This window comes from Balaenoptera physalus, assembly GCF_965194825.1.
Source record: "Balaenoptera physalus genome assembly, chromosome: 2".
In the NCBI taxonomy this organism is placed as follows: Eukaryota; Metazoa; Chordata; class Mammalia; order Artiodactyla; family Balaenopteridae; genus Balaenoptera; species Balaenoptera physalus.
The window spans coordinates 131,115,938-131,137,515 of record NC_138883.1 but is presented as its reverse complement, the minus strand read 5'-3'; the positions used below and the strand labels follow the sequence as shown (position 1 = coordinate 131,137,515).

At 41.8% G+C, this 21,578-nt stretch overlaps 1 long non-coding RNA gene across 1 annotated transcript in view; it reads left to right on the top strand.

Moving 5' to 3' along the window:
* The first annotated feature begins 5,111 nt into the window (after nt 1-5,111).
* The window catches only part of LOC309654476, a 31,479-nt gene continuing 15,012 nt past the window's right edge, over nt 5,112-21,578 (top strand). Inside the window, exon 1 of the long non-coding RNA XR_014260279.1 lies at nt 5,112-21,194. This is a non-coding gene — a long non-coding RNA (uncharacterized lncRNA). The remainder of the gene's footprint in view (nt 21,195-21,578) is intronic.

Sequence of the window (21,578 nt, the reverse complement as noted above, 5' to 3'; positions counted from 1 at the left end):
AGAACTGTTTTCTTTTAATTGGCAGGGGAAATCATTTTTTAATTTCTTCTACATTCAAGTTGGGTCTCAGGAAGTGAAAAGTATCAATTATGTGATTATCCAGCTAATTTGACAAACAATAAAAAAATCAAAGATAAATCAGCCCTCCCATAAAAAAAATCATTTGCACTATTGACCAGATTAAACTAGATAATTATGCCCTGGGCAAGAAGATATTGCTTCAAAGAAGAAAGAGAGAACAGGTTCACACATTCCATGGCAAGAGCTGTGGGTATAAATTAGTTCATGCTTCTTAAATCTGTGGGGTTTTTTAAAAATTTAATCTGTGTGTCAATACTGCATACCCATTCTACTGAATAATGAAGCAATTCTGTTTGCTTGTTTGTTCTTATCCTTTGGAAAACAGAAGCTGGCTACAGCTTTCAAAACCCAAGTCTTGCTACTATTAATGACCATGGTTTATATTTCAATTTGTATGTGGTTCCTTTTTACCCAACATAGAACAAAATGCTAAGACAATGCTTAAATTAAAATGGCATAAATGCCAAGATGTCACATGTGACCCCACAGACAGTTGAACACAAACACCGTATTCTCCCTCTGAGGCAGGCCCTTTTGGGCACCCACCGACCCCATTCACTTATACATGCCCAGGTGGGAGACCAGGTAAGTGGCTATTCATGGAACAATGTACAGAGGTTGTTCAGTAAGGGATGAAGGAAAGGGATTGAGGGAAAGAGTGGAACAGGCTGCATGGTAAACAGACCTAGCGTTCAAGGTCAGTTACCCAGGAGCTTCTAAGTCTTTCACTCTTTCTGACATTCTGCTCCAGAAGAAATGTCCTGTGAAAAAAGATATCTGTGAAACTCGCTAAACACCACTTTGGAAATAGACTCTGCTGTCCTGTAATTTGAATCACACCTTAACTTCAAGTGGCAAAATGCCTTTCCTCACAATCCATAAAAACTTTTAACGGTCAATGAAACTTGAAAAGTAGAAGGTGGGTAAAAAGTAAAAACGTGCTTAATTTTTCTTTTGTGGGTCTCTTTTATAGTTTTTTTCAAAGGATGTCGAGATGCCACAGGCAAACTCACTGTTTTATGGGTTGGGGGTGGGGTGAAGGAGAGGAGAGGCCCCTCGGGAGACCACTCAAGTTACAATTAACAAAGGGCAGGATGTTTTGCTAGAGGCACAGAATTTACACTTATGAAGATAATCTCTAAGCAAATTTGGGCTGCCATTAGCCAAAACTTTACTTCCCTTCATTTTCAAAATCTTTTTTTTTTAATGCGTTGCTAAAGGCTTGCAATCTTTTGATTATTCAACAGTATTTTCCCTTCAATTTTTGCCTAAACTAGTCCCATCTTCCCACCCATTATAGGATAGGAATTAATGTATTACCATGCATTATCTCAATTAATCCATCCCATCTCCATAGAGCAAGAACTGACTTTTTAACGGGGTTGAGGGAAGTAAGGAGACACACAAATTGTTATAGAAGTATGTAGCTGGGATTTAAAACCAAGCACCCAGTGGGACCAAGCCTGAGAAAGCCTCCCCAGGTCCACCACACGCAGCCAGCTTGCTTGCTACCAGATGCCCCCGGACCACCGTCTCCCTTTACCTTGCTGGAAACAAGTGAGCTTTGTCCAGCTGACTCTCCAACTGCCCTGGCTATGACATGGCACCTGTCCCAGCTGAAGCTGACTAGCTGGCAGTCAGAGCCACAGCAATCCCGCTCCCTAGACAGGCCCAAGCTGTATCAGTCTCCTATTAGAAACCTTTCCTTCTCCTTCTGGGTCCTCCTTCTCCCTGCATCCTCCTTACCAGACCTCAGGGGAGGCCCATTGCTCTCCTGACAGATGGCAGCCTCACTGCTGGTCCCCTCAACAGATAAAACACCAACAACTTGGAGGAGAGTATTTGGTTTTCACATTTCGATCATGGAAGGGCCATGAGGCTGAGAGTGTGCTCTTGGGTGAAGAAGACCTCAGGTAAGTGCAGGGAATGTTGTATTTGGGTGATTATCTCTCCTTTCATCTGCCACTCAGCTTGCCCGTTTTGTCACTGGAAGGCAAATGTGACTATGGGCAAGCCCTGACCTACTGCTCAGGCAGCAGGAAGCCAGTGGGGCAGGACAGGCATCCTAACTGGCCCACCAGAGTGAAACATACACTGAGGTCAAAGGTGAGATTTCAGAGGGCATCCAGAAGTACCAGACATGCAGGGTCAGTGAGGTCATGACTACCAGGCAATTTTGATTCCTGGGTTTCTAATCCCATAGAAGGGTGGTGATGGGGATCCAAGTAGACTGGACATTGGGCAGCCGGCAGTGGTCTCTAGGTGATTTGCTTGTAACCTGCAGAGGTCCAGGCCAGGGGGGTGTGCATGACAAAGCAGCTGGCAGTCCCTGATGGGGAGCAGAAGGAGGGCAGGAGGGAAAGAGAAACATTCAAGATGTGAGTTGAAAGATATCAAGAGCTGCTGCTTGATGACCACGTGGGAGCCATGTAGTTGTGGGCAGACAATCCTAGGACCGAGACCCAGAAAATGATTAACCCTAAAGTTTTGCCCCCATCAGGATTGGCCATTTAACCAATACTGCAGGGCAGTGCAGGGGCTTAGCAGTGAGGAGCCCAAGAGAAGGGGAAGCCACCTCCTTCCCAGATGCAGTTCTCCAGAGGGAAGACATGTTAAACCAAAGAAGGGGATTTCTTAAAGGTAGCGGGTGGAGAGGAAACAAGTTGCAGGGTCCCTCAAATCATGAAGAGAATGGAAAGTTCTGGAGTGGGACATCAGAAAGACATGTGTGTGTAACAGATACACACTACTGTATATAAAGTAGGTAAACAACAAGGACCTACTCTATAGCACATTCAATGTCTTGTAATAACTAATAATGGAAAAGAATCTGAAAAAGAATATATATATATATATATATATAACTGAATCACTGTGCTATACACCTGAAACATTATAAATCAACTATACGTCAATAAAAAAAGAAAGAAAGAAAGACACGCATGTGAATCCCAGTTCAGCCACTTACGGCTAGGTGAGCTAGGAAATCTCAATCATCTGTTAGACAAGGAAAATAGTAATAAGGCCTACCTGCAGTAGACACATGCATCATGCCTCCCCACTAAAGCCACTTTTTGAGCCCTCAGTCCTGGCAGCCTCTGGGCCATAACATCCCACCTACACCCCTCTCTGGCATTGGACCCAGGCTAGACCCCAGACTGAATCTAGACCAATAGGCACATGGGAATTTGGAATTGGAGCTTTAGAGGCACAGCCAGTTAGCTATGAGGGGCTGAGTTTCTAGGTTATGTAGAGTCAGTTACTAAGGCCACCATTGGTCAGCAGTCTCAATATGCACAAAGTTGAATGAGCAGATGTTCAGCAGGAAGCAAAGATAGAGAAGTCGCTTTTTCTAGCTCCAGTTCCCATGGAGCTGTAATTAGGTCTAAGAGATCTGTCAATATCATCCCATAAATTTTCTTTTTATCTGAAACTCTTTGAGTGAATTTCCTGTGCTTGCCAGCATTTTGCCCTGGTTGAGAGCTTCATCAAATAGTGGCAATAACAATGATGACTCCAAGATGAGTACAGTGACAATGACAGTGACTTCCATGGCCTCAAATGGTCTTGTGTAAGACTGGCCTTGGTCTGGGTAAAGCCACTTATAAATCACTGACCTAATCATGAGATCACTACCACAATAAGATAAATATATATCCCAGGACCTTGCTACTCAAGGTGTGGTCCTTGGACCAACAATGGCAGCATCACTTGGGAACTTGTTAGAAATGAAGAAACTCAGGCCTCACTACAGACTTGGTGAGTCAAAATCTGCACTTTTCAAGATCTCCAGGTGATTTTTATGCATGTGAAGTTAAAGAAACACTACTCCAGTAATAATACCTGCCCAGTGAAGAGAGGTGCCCATCAGTCACCTCTTGATCACCAGAACTGGCTCAGGTAATGTGTTTGGCTGAGCACACCTCCCATTCCTCCTCGTGGTTCCATAGATGTCCTCCCGACTCTGAATCCCAGATTTAAGTGCACAACATCCCTGCTGAAATGGGGCCATTCTGCTGTCAAGAAGAAAAGTTGGACTAGGCATCTCAAGGGCCATTCGTTGGCCATTTGATCCTGGACAAGTTACGTGGCCCCATTAATTTACAGGATTTAACATCCATTCCTCAGATTATAAATCCTCAAAGGGTTCTTCCCAGTAGCCAGCACACCAAATAAATATGTCCATTAAATATTTGCTGCAGGCTTTTTCAGCCCCCACCATTCAAAAGTCTAGTGGAGGCAACTTGCAAAGCACAAGGGAAACTAAATCGAAATCACTCAGCTTTCATCTTCAAGCGACCTGATTTTCAGTAAAACAGGAATAACCACCAATCCTAGGGTTTTAATGACACAATAAAAGGTTTAAATTATGGATTTCATATAGTCAGAATAAGAATACACATGCTTATTTTTCTTTTCTTTCTTTCTTTCTCTTTCTTTCTTTCTTTCTTCCTTCCTTCCTTCCTTTCTTTCTTTTTCTTTCTTTCTTTCCTTCTTTCTTTCCTTCTTTCTTTCCTTCTTTCTTTCTTTCTTTCCTTCTTTCTTTCCTTCTTTCTTTCTTTCTTTCCTTCTTTCTTTCCGTCTCTTTCTTTCTCTTTCTTTCTTTTCTTTCTTTCTTTCTTTCTTTCTCTTTCTTTCTTTCTTTCTTCCTTCCTTCCTTTCTTTCTTTTTCTTTCTTTCTTTCCTTCTCTTTCCTTCTTTCTTTCCTTCTTTCTTTCCTTCTTTCTTTCCTTCTTTCTTTCTTTCTTTCCTTCTTTCTTTCCTTCTTTCTTTCTTTCCTTCTTTCTTTCCTTCTTTCTTTCTTTCCTTCTTTCTTTCCTTCTTTCTTTCTTTCTTTCCTTCTTTCTTTCCTTCTTTCTTTCTTTCTTTCTTTTCTTTCTTTCTTTCTTTCTTTTCTTTTCTCTTTCCTTCTTTCTTTCTTTCTTTCCTTCTCTCTTTCCTTCTTTCTTTCTTTCCTTCTTTCTTTCCTTCTTTCTTTCTTTCTTTCTTTCTCTTTCTTTCTTTTCTTTCTTTCTTTCTTTTCTCTTTCTTTCTTTCTTTCTTTCTTTCTTTCTTTCTTTCTTTCTTTCTTTCTTTCTGTTTTTTCCGATTACCCTGTTCACACAGAGACAGGAAGTTTTATTCTCTCTGCTTGGATGAAGAGATGGGGATTGCCAAAGGGGCAACATATTGGATCTACCTGACTCCAGGAACAAATTCCTAGGTTTCATTTCAATATTTTCATTGATTTGAGGGAGAATAAGAAAATGAAATGTGGGAATTAAAACAAAGAGAGCAGGTGTTACCGTCCGTCGGTCCAACGCAGCTCAAATTCTGGCTGTGACTTAGTACCATCTGAGCTTGCCTAAGCCACGTGTCTCTCAGAACCTGAATTAGGCCATCTGTAAGATGGGGGCAGCACTTGCCTTGCAGCCTTGTTCTAAGGACTGGGGAAAATGTCATTTTGAATCACGGTTGTTCCATAGAGGAAGACATCTCATGACTGTTAAACTCACCAGGAGCCTCCTGAGGATGGAGCACCCCAAGCTTGGAACCCTTAAGAAGTGATGGTATTTAGCCCGCAGAGCTGTTGCAAAGATGAAATGAGCTAATAATTGTGAATCTCTTGACATAGTGCCTGCATATTACCTGTATACATGGTGTCAGATACTGTTATTATTTTGGGGTCAAACAGACCTGCTCACATCCCAGTAACACACTAGCTCTGTGACCATGAACAAGTTTATTGATGGATATTTTATTTCAGAAAAGATTCAGTGTACCTTGTCAAGGTACCTCAGTTTCCTCAACCACACAATATGACTGTTTTGACTATTATATGAGAAGACATAGAACAAGAGTTGGTAATTTTTTTTTTCTTTTATTCCCCAAATCCATTCTCTGCTCTGTTCTGCTCTGTGCCCCAGGAGGCTGACCCTGACAAGACACATCCCTGACTCCTTTGCTGGCTGACTTCCCTGTGGGTTTGGCTAATGGGAGGCCAGCAGGAAAGTGAGGATAGCAAGAGAGACAGGCAGGAGTATTTCTTCCTCTTGCCCTCCTTGCTTCAGTGCAACATCTCAAGAACCATCAGCATCTTCCATAGCTGCAGCTTCCTGGGAAGTGGTCCTTCCTCCAGGGCTCTGTCTATTACCAGGCTCTATAACACTCTTTCCCTTATCTTCCACTTCAGCCTCAGTGGTGACATCTCCCCACTATGGCCACTCTCTGGATGCCTCAACACCTCTTATTTGGTCTGTTAACACTGTCCATACCTCTGCAGGGAGTTCTTTCTTGAAAGTTGAAACGGTTGTTTCTTCTTCAACAATTGTTGTTTCTTAAAACAATTCTGACTGAATTGTTTCCTTCCAGAACCTTGTATGTATCAAAAAACTGGGCCCCCAAAAAGGTGCTCAATTGGAAGAGACATAGTATTAGGCTACCTGTCCAAACATCTGCCCTTCCTTTAGAATTGCTTTTCAGCCCCTTTGGAAGGGCAGTACACAATCCTAATCTAAAGAGAATGAATCCATAGGCAGGTTGGAGCCTGTTAAATATATTCTGGAGGACTTGAACTAAGAGAAACAAAGACTGAGTTGGTGAATGGTGGTGGGTGTCCCAGCCTGATAGGACAGAGGAAGAGAATTTGGGGACAGACCTTACAGTGTTGCTCATTAGTCGTAGCCCATAGATCATGACACTGCCTGGAATGGGGACCACCCCCCAGCTGGTTTCCAGAGTAGAGACTTGGGTAATTCAGGAGGAAAAGGGACAAGAATGGAGGTGGGCCACCAGGAAGAGCATCATTGTCAGTGACATGCTAGGAAAAGGAAGTGAGGGTGCACAGAATTACAAAAAGCTAAAATGTGGCCTTGGTGCTGGAATCATCTAGCTATTGGACTTTGGGCATCTGTGGCGTCTTCAATTCTTCTAAACAAGACAAAGGGGTTATTTTACAGGCTAATCTCAAGACACTTGTTATCTCCAGTGGCCCCTATTTTAGGAGTTAGACTTTCCCTAGTTCATCCTACCTCCTTGAAACTTGCTCTCAAGTTTCTTCCTATCCTTTGTTTTCTGTTTCCCCGTCTACCCCAGAAAATCCCTCTTTTGAAAGGCAATTTGGACTTTAAAGCTATTGACTTAGTTCTGTGGCTGATGAAAGTATTTCTGCTAATGGATGTAGCTAGAACCAGATTTGCTTTTAAAATGCTGCCCTCTCAATAGTCACGTTTTGGCTTTCTACCTCCATTTTATTTATCTAGGTTGAGAACGAGTTTAATGTTTCAAGATGTTGGTTTCAGGGAAAATGTTTATAGAATTCTTTTATAGAGAGACAATGACCCATGTATAAGGAATATTTACTTAATCACTAGTTCAATCATTGACTCAATTTGGGAAAATGAAGCCTTTGGGGAACTCGGGTCCTCCTTTTGTCTTTGTTTGTTTAAAGATGGCCTTAAACGCCTTGTTGAAAATAAAGCACAGAAATGTGAAGTATGGATTTTCATTTGCATATATTCAATTCCTGAGTAGTAGAGGGGATACTGTGTATTGCTGCATATGCCCACAATTGAAACAAAAGATTTTGATTCTTTCTTAGAAGCATGACATTATTATTGCTATTTTTTTTTAAATAAATGTTTTGGCATCAGACATCTGCTATGTGTATTAGAGTTCCAATTTAAATTTGCAACTTCTATGACTATTTGGTTATCATCAGAGGTGCCAAATATATTTTCTTGGTAGAGAAACCATAAAATATGATTGCTCCTCTGGTTCACAAAATAAACTGAAGAAAGACAAAGTAGTTGTCACAGCCATAAGTCTCTACTGCAAGTAAAAGGGGAATATATATATATATATATAAACTGAGGCTCAATTTTAAAAAATGAAAAATATCATAAATCAAATTTTAAAGATGAATACTTCCCCCATTCCCACTTAAGTTTGAAATGAGGTAGCTTATGTGTTGATTTCTTTTGGTTTAAATTCTGTTGTTTTCATTGTCAGTTCTAAGTGCTCTTAAAAATTATATGGCAATACAAGTTATAAATTAAGAAGCATGACAAGGAACTTTGACTCAGAATCAGACTTCTGGGATGATAATTTTAAGAAATAACTAAAGAAACAAAACCCATGGAAATGAACATATTCATTTTAACATTATCTATTATATGGAAAAAGTTGAGACAGTTTATAAGTCAAATAATGAGACATTTAATAAGTAAAATACAGAACATAAAACTCAGTAGAATGACTTAGAGCTATTGAATGGAAATGGCATTTGTAACAACATGGAAAATCTTTGGTATACAGAGTTAACCAGAAAGAACAGAATACAAAGTTATATGTTCACTATGATTATGATTATGTAAAGCTATGATCAGGTCTTATAAGGGAACATGTAAAAATGAAACCACTGTATTAGATTTATGGGATTAGAGGTAATATATTTAAAAAAGAAATCTTTCACCACTGTGATAAAATTTCTCTTTACAATTTGAAATGGGAAACCTGAATCTAGAAGAAAGAATTCTCTGATAGGACTCTGAAGTTGGAAGGGAAAGAAATGAAGGTTTATTTCTGTCTTAGGGATTATTGGTTGCTGGAAGCAGAACACCACTCAACCCAGCTTAAGTAAAAGGGAATTTATTGCAAAAGGATGATATGAATACAGAAAGAGAATCCTAGCTGGGTTGCAGAACAGTGTGGGGCTACAAGTAGAGACGGAGCCACTGGCCCATCGTGGCTTCACCAGCCACATGAACAAAACATTTTAAATGAAGACCAGATCCAACCCCAGACTTGCATGACCCTGAGAGTGCAAGCCTCCCTGCCTCACCCTAATCGCGCCCATGGGTTCTATATTTACAACTTTGACATTTTCTTCACTATGGATTTTGCATTAATTTTTATTTATTAAACTACTGTCATAAAATATTCTTTGGCTTCCTCTTTGAGGTTTTCTTTACTCCCCCTTCAATTTTGTGCCCACAGAGAGTGCCTCACTCACCTCCTGCTAATCCCTACAGTGGTGTTTGAAATTCCTCCCTCCAAGCCTGTCCCTGGATCACGGTATTGTTTCCCAATAGGCTCTTTGCAATCTTCGTCCATTACTTGATAATAACAGAGGAACCCATTAGTAGGTATTTTCATGCCAGACTGGTTGTGTTCATCAGATGAGCTGAGAGTGAGCACAAGGCATAAAACTTTGGATTAGGAAGAGAATAAAGACAGGAAAACCTGTCAGGGAAAGCTCTGGCCCCTGGAGGGAGAGAATGGGCCAGAGCAAAGGCACACCACTTTTATAGCCTTTCCAGGGATGAGTAAAACCCTTGTGCATCCTCTCACCTTCCTTTCTCTACCAGCTCCCTATTAGGGTGAAAACTAGCCATCTGTGATGGATATGCCCATGACCTAGATGGATTTCCCCTGTAAGAAGCAATCCACCTAGGAGACCCCTGATGGTGGATTCCAATGTTGGCTTCCTTCACCAGCAGCCACCCCTGGACACCCAGCTCTGTGCTCGTGGAGCCCAGACAAGCCTTTCTTCTTGACTAAGGCTCTCACCCACAATCCCGGCGTGAGTCCCACTTGCCCTCATGCACACTGATTGTTAAGGCATATCAGGAGGAAAGATTATGGATAATGTTGCTTGCTTTTATTCAAAGTGTGCTTCCCATGAGAGAGAAATGTCACTTGTGCCCATTTGTTCTCATATTCATGAAAGTACTACATTTGCCGTTCTCTCCTCTTTTCTCTCTTCGTTTTCTAATCTTCTCCTCACACTTCTTCCTGCTCCCGCTCTTACCTCCCACTCCTCACCCTACCCCAATATTTCTTTCTAAAACATGGCCCAGCAGCTAAGGGAGCTGTCATCTTTGGAACCTCTTGTCACAAGGGATGTGAGGAAGGATGTTTCTGACGTGAGAAGCCCAGATTTTCCCTGTGGGGTGAATCTCTCTACTCGGACCTGAAGGAGAGTCATTCGCCTTCTCTCTGTGCATGTTTCTGAGTCTTCCCCTTGGGCTATTGGGTTAATCACTGCTCCTTCTTCCTCTAGGAAGGACCTGAGGCTGCTCTGTGTGTCACATACTGCCCGATGGCAGATGAGAATAGGAAGTTACTGATAGGTCCAGCCTTTCCTGGGACTGGATGCCAAGAAGAGAAAACACTTGGATTGAATTACCAAGCCCATGGAGAGTTCCAGGAATGTCCAGTCTTGGTGCCATCTTAAGATTGTCTCCTTTATTTGGTAGTTTAATTACCATATCTGTCAACTACATTTTTTTTAAATCAGTCATCACAATCTTGGATGCTTTTGGTTGATCTTTAAATGACTAAACTCTGTGGCCAAGATAATGGCATTCACCTTCCAATTTTCATTCTTTTATTTCATCTGCAAATCATTTGCCTTTGAAGAAAGTAACTGAATAATTCAAACTTTCTGATTCATCTGTATTAGCAGACCTTGTAGAGCCCCAATAGAATGATCTTACAAATCTTTCTCACCCCTCTCCACACACACACACACACACACACACACACACACACACACACACACACCCCACACTCACAATCCCACACAGTGCCTATTTTGCAAGATAACACCAGAACCTAACAAAAAACTAGAGAAACAGAAAGACTTCAACTACAAGGTTTCCAACCTTAATTTCTCCCCCTTTTAATGCAGCAAGATCAGATACATTCAAGTGTGAAAGACATTGACCACTGTATCTAACAATTTTTCTGTGTTTAAGCCCATGAATTCATACTTACATATACAATAATTATGCTTCTTTAATTATATAAACAAAAGCTGTAAACATATTTCTTTTGAACAAACTCTGGAGGTGATGGCACTTTGGCTAAGTGGCACATTGGGCTCCTTCCTAAGGAATAAAACCAGGAGTTGAAACCAATGCCCCTCCTCCACTGCTTCTCCCAGTCTCATTTCCATCCACCTCTTTGCAGCCTCCAAAATGGGGACACAGACTGTCTCAGCACATACTGCTGCCTTGCACTCTGCTGAGGGGCACTGTTTCCCTAAAACACAATGTGTGTTTTATGCAATGCAGCAACCATGTTTCCACCACCCTCTAATGACACAAACCTCCAATAGCCCAAATCAAACTCAGGACCAGGCCAACCTGTTATCTTTTTTTTTGCTGTTGTGCCTTCAGATGGTCCTCCACAAAGCCAGAAGTAAAAAATGTATAACTCAATAGTGGAATCGCTTCAGTGTGGGGTCAGACAGACCCAAGCCTGAACGCTGGCCATACCACTTAAAAACTGTGACCTTGGGCAATTCATCCACATTTTCTAAACCTCAGTTTTCATGTTGCTAACCTTGGGTAGATAATGCACACCATAGTGACCTCTAGCAGATATAAATCACAAAGTACTGCTCCAGGAACATTTTAGGGGATCAATAAATGTGAATCTGCTCCATGTCACACACTTTTCCTTTCCTCTTTGAATCCTCCATTCTGAGCAAGGATGGCCAAGTATCATCTTGCTGTAAGAGAAACTGCTTAGTATTACTAGTAGTGTGTGCATTAAACATGAATGATACAGCTACCCTAGGGCCCAGGAGCTTACCATGTCCTTTACATTTGGGGGATTGTCTAGCTTCCTATTTTGGGTAGAAGAGGACACCAAAGCATCATGTAGGTTTGGCATAACACAAACAACAGAGATTTTAATGGCATCACCTCCCAAGGGAAGGACCAGCCAGCCTAAGGTAACCTGCTGTAGTCCTTTCTACACAATTTAACATCTGACAGTTTGCAGTGCCTAGCCAGCCATGGTGCTGTGTTTTATTACCAGCCATTGAAAATAATTAGTTGGTGACCCAGAAAACTGATATATAAAATCCTCTTAATCACCAATATGGCTTTCAATTATACAGCGTAAACTTATTAACCTTTTTACTGCTGAGACTTGATTTATGGAATTTATCTACATGACCATTACGAACAGAGATAAAAAGTATATTATCTGAGGTGTTGGCGTTAACAATAAAGAACTGCTTTTCCCCATCGTGGAGCCTTAAGTGGTGATGGCAGCCTCCTATGAAGTCTCTAGGGATTCATTTGTCTCCTGCAATCATTCAGGAATGGTTGACTGAGGACCTATTGTCTGTCTGTGTGGCTTTGTAACTTAACAGGGTAAAGTCCAAATACCTTAACATGGCCCCAGCCTTATCTGGAGTTAGTTTCACCCCAACCCAAACTTTTCCAGCTTCCTCTCCTAAAAATTCACCATCCTCCAATGAGCTGTGCTTCTCACCACTCCATTCTCTGGCCATGTGTATTTTCTATCTTTAATGGATCCACCTATGTCTGCCAACAGCCACACACACACACACACACACACACACACACAACTCATATCCACTCACCCACAACCCTATACACACTCACACAGCCCCTCATACATAAAACCCCCCAAAACACCCATATGCAACCCCATACACACATACATACAACCCTTACACACTCACAACTCCCTCACAACCTCCCCCACAGCACTACACACCCAACCCATCACACACACATATGATTCTCCCACACACACCCACAATCCCTCCATACATAGCACAATCCCTATACACATACCTACAGCCCCACGACACACATATAACTTCCTAACAAACCCCCAAAACCCACACCAACCACTTCGCACACACCTACACACACCATCTCCCTCACACATACAACACACACACACAACCCTCCCACACTCACACACACATGCGCAATCCCATGCCCACACACATACACAAAAACCCTCCCTTCCACACACACTGATACACAAACCCCTTCTCTAACTGAAGAGGTCCTTCTCGTTTGGGGTCTTGTGAAATTTCTCCAGTCTCCAGGGTAGAGTGTGTCACTGCCTCATTTCTGCTACTTCACTTTGCTCAGAGAGCTCACCAGGGATCAGAGTACATGTCATCCCAAGGGACTACACACTCCTTGTCATTAGGCGAGTGTGCCTCATTCATTGGTCACGCCCAGCAGAGGGGACTGCATCTCAATGAGCTGAGGTCACAAAGGAAGCAAGCAACAGGGCTCTGCTCCCAAGCGCCTTTGTCTATTTAAGTGTGTGTATGTGTATGCACTTGAAGCAAATTCAAACCAACCAATAAGAAAACAAGTTTTAAATAACATTATACATGAGACAGAGAGAGAGGATTCCCAAGAGTTATCAAAACACAAATTTTCTACTTCAGCAGTATGTGTGGGATGGCCCAGAGCAGAGAAATGGCCCAAGGAAAGAACCAGCAAGAGGAGCACCTGAGTGATGCTTCAGGAAGTAACCAGACTGCTGGCTCACAGAAAGGGTCAACCGTGCACGAGAAGCCGGCAGGTGACAGGGTGAGCAAGTACTCAGAGACATGCAAAGGCTTCAGCTTTGATCACCAGAGCCACTGCAGGCTCCAGAATTCCCAAAGTGCTTTGAACTCACGCTCACCATGGCCAGAGCCACGCACTCATGCCCATGCTCTGTGTTGTGTACCCAGTGGGCACACCCAGCATGAGTGCAAGTCACTAGGAAAGCACGGGCCCCAAAGACATGTTATTGAGAACAGTATTCCAGAATAGTATCACAATAGTCATCTCAGGGAAAATCAGAATTTTGTTGGCCTTCCTTACACTTAGTTTATGGTTTAACACTGCTTTCATTAAGAATTCTTATAGGAAGGGACAGTGAGGGTGAAATCATAATTGCTTCACAGTTTAAGGACACTAAGGTCTTAATCTTGCTGGGATTAAGTTATATATTATACAACATTAATTTTATTAATATTTTTTGTCCCAAGCCAGATTTTATAAATTCACTAATGGTAAGAACAGTGTCATTTTGCAGTACAGCAATAATTAGCACAACATTGTAAATCAACTATACTTCAATAAAAAAATAAAAATAAAAGCTATTAAGCTTTATAAAATGTAAGTAACATTTCTCATTAATAAAATTTAAATGACAAAAAATAAATAAAATGCAATTATTGGGTTATTAAAAAATTAATTAATTTTTAAAAGATTGGGGTGATAAAATTGGATTGAATAAGGAAAAAAAAAAGAACAGGACCATATTTTTCTCTGTATTCCTATATCTAGCCCAGGGCTAGAATAAATGCATAAATTAGTCATTTATTAGTCATAAGTGAACTAGTCATAAAATGAATAAATAAATAATTGGTATTCTTTAATCAGTCATTTCATTCTCCATTTCCTCCAATGGACTTCAACAGAACCCCAGTGAAATTGAGCCAAATTTTTCGACTTACCATGTTATATTGTAATTATCAATTTATTTGTGTCTCCTATATGGGACTACACATTCTGCTGGGGAAATAAATATCATAATACTAAGAAGCTAAAATTTGTGGAGGCTTACTATAAATAAGGCACTGAACTAAATGTTCTACATAAGTTTTCTTGTTATTTCTTACACAAACTCTGTAGCATAGATACTTTTATCACTCCTATTTCACAGATGAAGGAACCTAACCTTAAAAGATTTAAGTGACTTCTCCAGGAGCACACAGTGAGTAATTGGTTGAGCCTGGACTTGAACCAAGTAGCCTGGCTCCAGAGCTTCACCATGAACAAATAACTATCTGATTAGACTGCCCCCAAACAAAGAATTTCAACATGGATTCATTGCATAAACATTTGATGCACATCCTCCCCATGCCAGGAAATGTGTTGGTATTTAGGATACAATGGCCATTGCCATGGGTATGTTCGCTGCCCTCGGAGAGCTTGATGAATTATGTAATCACACAAGTTCATGATCATAAATTGTGTTAAGTGCGATCAGGGGAGCTCACAGATGTAATGAGGGTGACCACAGGGGCAGCTGAGGTGTGTAAGGATGGGAACCACCAGAGCAGCTTCCCTGAGAAAGTGGCAGTTGAGCTCCAAGCTACAGAATCTGTAGGAGTTTATGACACATTGTGTGCATGGAATCTGAAAATATTTGAGGGAGATGTTATTGATTGGCTCATTTCCTAACCCACCTTGCTCAAAAAAAAAAAAATTCTTATTTGAAGTGGTTTGCAGAATTATGTAAAACACCCAATTACATGCACCAGAAGGAGAGGAGAAAGAAAACTGAAATGGTGGGAACATAAAATGCAGTTAATCCAAAATACATCACTTAGTGTCCCATACTCTTGCCCTAAGTAAACCATCAGCCTGGGAGCCACCATGGCAAGGAAAACTCATCAGTGATCAATTCCCAGTGCTCACAGAATTACAGACCAGTTTCTCTGGGCATGCTCTATGGGTATGAAAGTGTGAGTTAACAGAAGCTTTCAGGAGCAGCTAGCCTAGAGGTTTTCTAGACTTGTCTTCAGACAGCCCATGGGATCTCAGGGGCTGTGGACCAGGACAAGGAGGCCCGAGAAGTTTCCAGCGTAGGAGAAGGAGGCACAGTGCTCATTTCAACCAGATAGGTTCTACTCTCATCTGTTCTACATAGTTGAATTAATTCTGCATTCTTTTTCTTTTGAAGAAAGACTTACAATACCAGATTCTAAATACGTTTGGAACTCTTAAATTCAACCCAATCCCTTCATTTTGCAGATGAGAGAGGTTGAGATGTTTCGCCAAGGTCATTTGCTTGTTAGTGTGAGAGCTGGGACAGCCCCTTCCCATGAGACCTCCCAGAACACTCAACTGGGCAGCGTGAGGATTACAAGCCATAGAGCTTTCAACCTCAGCTCTAACAGCCACGTGTTCTAAACCTGGGATTAAATAGCCACTGTTGCATGTCTGGTAAAACCCCTTCCATGCAAACAAATACAGTAGTGCAATTTATTTGGTTTACTGGTTATTCACTTCATGAAATCATTGTGTCTCCAGTTTTCAAGCAGATACTCCCCCTAAACATCAGCTCCCCCCCCCCATCCCTGTGTCTTAACCATAGAGACAGTTTCTGAGTTATCTTAATAACTGTATCTGCTTGTGATAAAGAAACACAGGGATTTCTCACTGGCCCAGGAATCCATAGTTTCCTCCATCTACTCACAGGGATTCCATTCCACAAGCCATCTGTTCTGGTGGATAAAAGCACAGACTTTGAAGCCTGAAGCCAGGAGGATGTGAATTCAATCCCAACTCTGCCTCTTTCTAGCTTATGACCTCCTACAAATTCTTTAACCTCTGATGTCCAACTTACTTGACTAAAATACAAATGGTAACCAGACCTATCGAATTGTTATGAGGTTCCAAATGAGATGATGAATGTAAAGCACTTACCTTTACAGGGTGTTTAGAACACAGTAAGCACTCAATAAATGTTTGCTATCATTGTTGCTCTACAATTCGTTCCCCTTATAAATCTACAGCCGTTAGTAATGACACCAGAGATGATTCAAATGGTTGTAAAAGAGATTTTGTGAAACAAGAGCAATAAAAAAAATCAACTGCACCACATAGTTCAGTCAGTGTCTTACTTCACTCACAAATCATCATCTGTTCAGCAGGGGAAACTATGAACTGTCTGGAAATAATATGGCAAAGATAGTCAATGACAATTAGAGCATAAAGGGTCTAATATAGACTTGGAGATGAATCTGGAATCTTCTATTCTACTAAAATCCATTTATTACAAAAAATTCTGGAACCACTTTACCATAAGTGGGCATCATTTAGTGCTCAATTACAATGAAATTCCACTGGAAATATATATTAAATGCAGAACATCTACATTAATACCAGGAGAATTTGGTAAGATTGATGTTAGTGCAATGACTACCAGATGAATACTAAGTACCTTGCTTCAACCTTCCAGGTTCTTGGGCTCAGATACTGCCGTTCCCTCACTCCTGTCATCTCCATTTCTGAGGGTCTTTTATGGAGGCAGAGGGCAGGTTCAAAGTCCGTTTTATTTTCTTGTAATCTTGCTTAGAGCTAGATGGCTCTCAAACACTGATTAATCAAGACACATTATATAATAAAGTTAAAATTACAAACATTCCAACACCTCCATGAAAAGCAACTCATTTTCCAAAAGGCTATATATGTAACGGGAAAATTTGTGAAAAGTGGTAATTTCAGACTAAGCACTAAAAAGACATTTTTAATAGTCCCAACATGGATTGAACTTAGCTGAGCAAAGAAATCTCAGCTGAAGAATTAGGACCTGCATCATTCAAACTCAGGGCTGTTAATGACTCAGAAGTGGGCTCTGCAGGTTAAAGGAGGTTTCTGTTAACATCCTATTTCAACACAGATTACTTGAGCTGAGACTGAACTTCTCCTGCAGTCATTTTTTTTGCTAATCAAGAAAATAAAGCTCTTCCTATGCAGGAATATATGCAAATGTGAGGTCAGATTCCCATTATAAAATTTGGGGTCATAAAAAATAGGTGGAAGCCATGATTTTCTTGCCATTTGTCATGATATATTCCTGGGCAAGGAGACGGGTGTATTATCCTGAGTTCAGGGTGATGGGTCACTTGCTTTCTTATCAAATAATCCAGATTCAGGTTCCAGCTCAACCACTTATTGACTGCTAAAACTCTCAGACCTTCAATTTCATCTTCAGCAAAATGGCAATAACCATCTCATCACATTGTGTGTGGATTAAGTGAGACGCAGCATGTGAAAGCTCCTAGGACAAGTGTCCTCCATAAAGGGGATACAGCTAAGCCTTGCTCCTCCTGTTGTGGGTTGCGGGTACCTGCTCTATAGAAATCTACTGCTGCCCCAAAATAAACACAGAAATTGCCCCAGGTCCAACCACCATGAAGGGCTAGAATCATTCTCTCTAGTTAAATAATCAGTTTCATCCCATGTCACTTGTACATGGACCTCCCCCCAACTTTCTAGATGCCCACTAGGGTTTTGATCCTGCTTGTCCCCAGCCGGCCAGCCCCTGCCTTAGGTTTTCACCACATGGACCCAGACAGGGAATGGGAACCCAAGCCCTCCACTGGACTAGAATGGGCAAGTGGCAAAGTTGGAGAAAATCCTACAGAAAGTCTATGCATGCTGCTATGCACTTATCCTGCTGTCTACTCTCTTTAAAAAAACAAAGAAAGCTGGTAGATTGGGTCAGGCCAGAGGTTGCAAACTGGCAGCTGAGAGCCAGACGGAGCTATCACCCAGAGGGTGGTTTGTTTCATTTTACAGTGCCTCCATTTTGAAATAAGGAAATTTCGCATTTTAAAAATCTAGATTTGGGGTTCACTTCATAAAGCCGGAAATTCTGGTTTCCATGTACCACAATCTGCTGGAAGTCAGTTGGGGCTGCCCCTTTAAATGGGTCCCACCACCCTGAAGATCTCTGTCATCCAGAGCACCCCTGAGGCCTCAGAGGTTGACCCAATAATCTCACCATGTATCAGTCCAATTCCTGCCATTATTACTATAAGCTTGGTTACTTCACAAATATTAATCCCTGCATAATCCTCCTAGCACAATGAAGCAAAACAAAGCCACATCCACAGAAATGTGACAAGGGAAAACCAACGGTGCTAAAAAATGAAATATGTGTTAAGTCCCCAAAGAAGTTCATTACCTGAAGGACGCATTATCCCCTTCCCTTCCCATGAGTCAGCACAGTCAGTAGTCATTCCTAATTGGTTTAAAGCTTAGTATGAAATATTAGGATGCCACAGTATGTGATGACACAGCTGTATTCCTGAGGGGATGTCTGAGACGAATCTGTGTACAGCGGAGACAGGTGGAGACAAAGGGAGCAGGTGGAAATGGGTTGTAAATATACTATAACTTAAAAAATAATGGGGTGTTTTTTCCCTACAGGTTTCTGGTGCTTCATCACTAATTAAATATTGAAACTACAAAAGGAGAAATAAAGTTTTGTGGCTCTTTGGATTTGGGGCATAAATGTAAATATTTTGTACCATTAACTGCAATTTCATTTGAAAAATACACACCTGGCCTTGGGAGCATTGAATTGTAGGCATATGAGCTGAGAAGGGGGTAGATTTAAGGAAAATATTAGCAACTAATGGTGACATCCTTTTTTTTTAGGCTATAAGGGGGTCAGGGGCTGTGCATTCCAGAGCAGCATTTTTTGAGTTTAGAAAACTGATGAGCCTTTTAAACAAAAGAAGAGATTCTATCCCACAGAGCAGATAGGCTGTTGCCAAACGCAGAAAATCAATAGGCAAATCACTGGGAATTCTTGGGAACAGTAGTTGAATCATTTATGGTCTCCATCCTCCAAGTTTGCAATGGTGAGGCACTTGGAACTCTGAGGCATTGATTCTCGATCTTGGCGTTAGGGTAGGATGATCTATAATTTTGTGAAAGGAAGCAAGAAACTTCTGGAACCACAAGAGTCATAGATGCTTAGAGCTGGTTGGCCAACTTCCACCACGACTGATCGTACACTTAACCTCTTCACAGCTGCTCACAGGGCAATGGCAGACCTCATGGTCAGCTCCCATTAGGGGTTCATTCTTCCTGTTTGTTCACCCCAAAATCTGTCTCTACCCCTTCCCTCTGGGCTCCACACTTCCTGCAGGATCACACGAGAAAGTGTCTTCCTCTTCTGGTTCCATGCAACAACTCCATTGGCTGGACTTAGGGTCAAAAGACTCAGTTCCCTAGCCCATTCTCCCACTCACAGCCAGGGAGCATCCACTTCCTCATCTGTAAAATGCCTTCCATGACTCCCTCCTGAGGTTTGGTTTGGGGCAACATCCAAGTAGGATAAACTGTGTGAGTATTTTGTCAAATGGGAGATTGTGTGGGTTAGCGGGTAGAGCCCATGACTTACAGCCAGGTGTCCTTAAAGGTGAATATGGAGCTTCAGTGTGTGATCTGGAGGAAACCACTAGGGATCCTAAAATAATCAAACTCACAGAAGCAGAGAGGAGAATGGTGGTTGCCAGCAGCTAAGAGAGGGATGAGTAACAAGGTATAAAGTTTCAGTTATTCCAGATGACTGCGTCCTAGAGATGTACTGCACAGACCTATAGTTAACAATGTTACACTGTGTGCTTAAAGCTGTGCTGGAAGTGTAGGTCATACTAAGTACTCTTATAAAAAATAATAACAATAATAATAATAAGTAAAGAGGATGAGAACAAACTTTTGGACGTGATGGACTTGTCTTTGGCGTAGATTGCAGCAATAGGTTCAGGGATGTATATTTATCTCCAATGTCATCAAGTTATATACATTAAATACATACACATGTGTACATATATGTGTGCATTTAAATATGTACAGTCTTTTGTATGTCAATTGCATCTCAATAAAGTGGATTTTTTAAAGTTCAGGATATAATAGTTTGCACGGAGAGTTTATGTGGGAACTGAAGGAGATGACTCATAAAATCCCTGGCATGCACTGCTGCTCGGCAAGTTTTGGTCTTTCCCTTCCCCAAGCGTTATTAGTAAATATATGAACTGAGTCCAGCTGAGTGAGCGTGTCTGCAAACAAGACCATGAAAGTCACAACATCCTCTGGCACCTGTGGCTGACACTCGTGCCCCTGTCATCTGAGTGCCCCCATGATCTGAGTGCCCCCCCAGCTCCGGCCCCTGCCTCCTGTCTCCAGACTCGACTCACAGAAAGGGGTCAAAAGCATAGGCTGGAGGCATCCAGGATGAACACAACCCCACCTTCCCTCCTCTTTGGGAAAACACCATAGATCTGGTGGCGGGAGATACTTGTAGGAAGAGTGAAGGGGCTTCAGAGAGAGCCATTTGGGGTCCTTTGGAGAGAAGTAGCCTTTGGGCTTCCAAGCCTCTTGGAGTTGGACTATTTTCCAGGTAGGAAGACCCTTGCCCTTGGAAGAAGCAAGAGAGGCCAGGACAGAATCTTAAGAAAAAGAATCTGAGTGATTAGGACTGATGTCCGTCTGATGTCTCTGAAGGGAGAAACTGAAAGAGAACCTTGGGATTTCCTCCTGTGCTTTCTAGTCCAGGGCTGGAGAGAAAGCAGGAATCAGGGGCAGAAGCCCCATTCAGGAACAGCATGTACAAGTGGTGACCCTTCATGGAGCAGGATAAACGGGGCCCTCGGCTGGACATCCCAGAGTGGGGAGGAGCAAGGATCTCTGCCACTGCACAGAATTACTGAGCAATTGTGCTGATTTAGTACTTCTCAGGAGAAGCTGTCATCATGATGTGCCCAGGTGAGAGAAACTTAATAGTGATGATTGGAACTGCCATGAAGAAAGCTTGGGCCGTTCCACTGAGCTCCACTGGGATGAGAGGTAATAGGGAGTGGGTAACATATAGTGGTTTATCATGAGGTTTTCAATATATCAGTTTTGGATCCCAAATGCAATGGTCAAGTCCATAGGGAAATACCAAAAGTCATGATGAAAAAGCAAAGATCGGGAGACAGTCAAAAGTCAGCATGATGTTATCCCACTTTTCAGAGAGATAAAGTAACTTCTCTGAGGTCACACAGCTATAAATGTGGGAACCAGGACTTAACTCTCAGTGTGCCTGTCTCCAGAGCAGAGCAGATGTTCTTTCTTCCAACACCACTGCCTCCCAAAACAGAGAGGGGT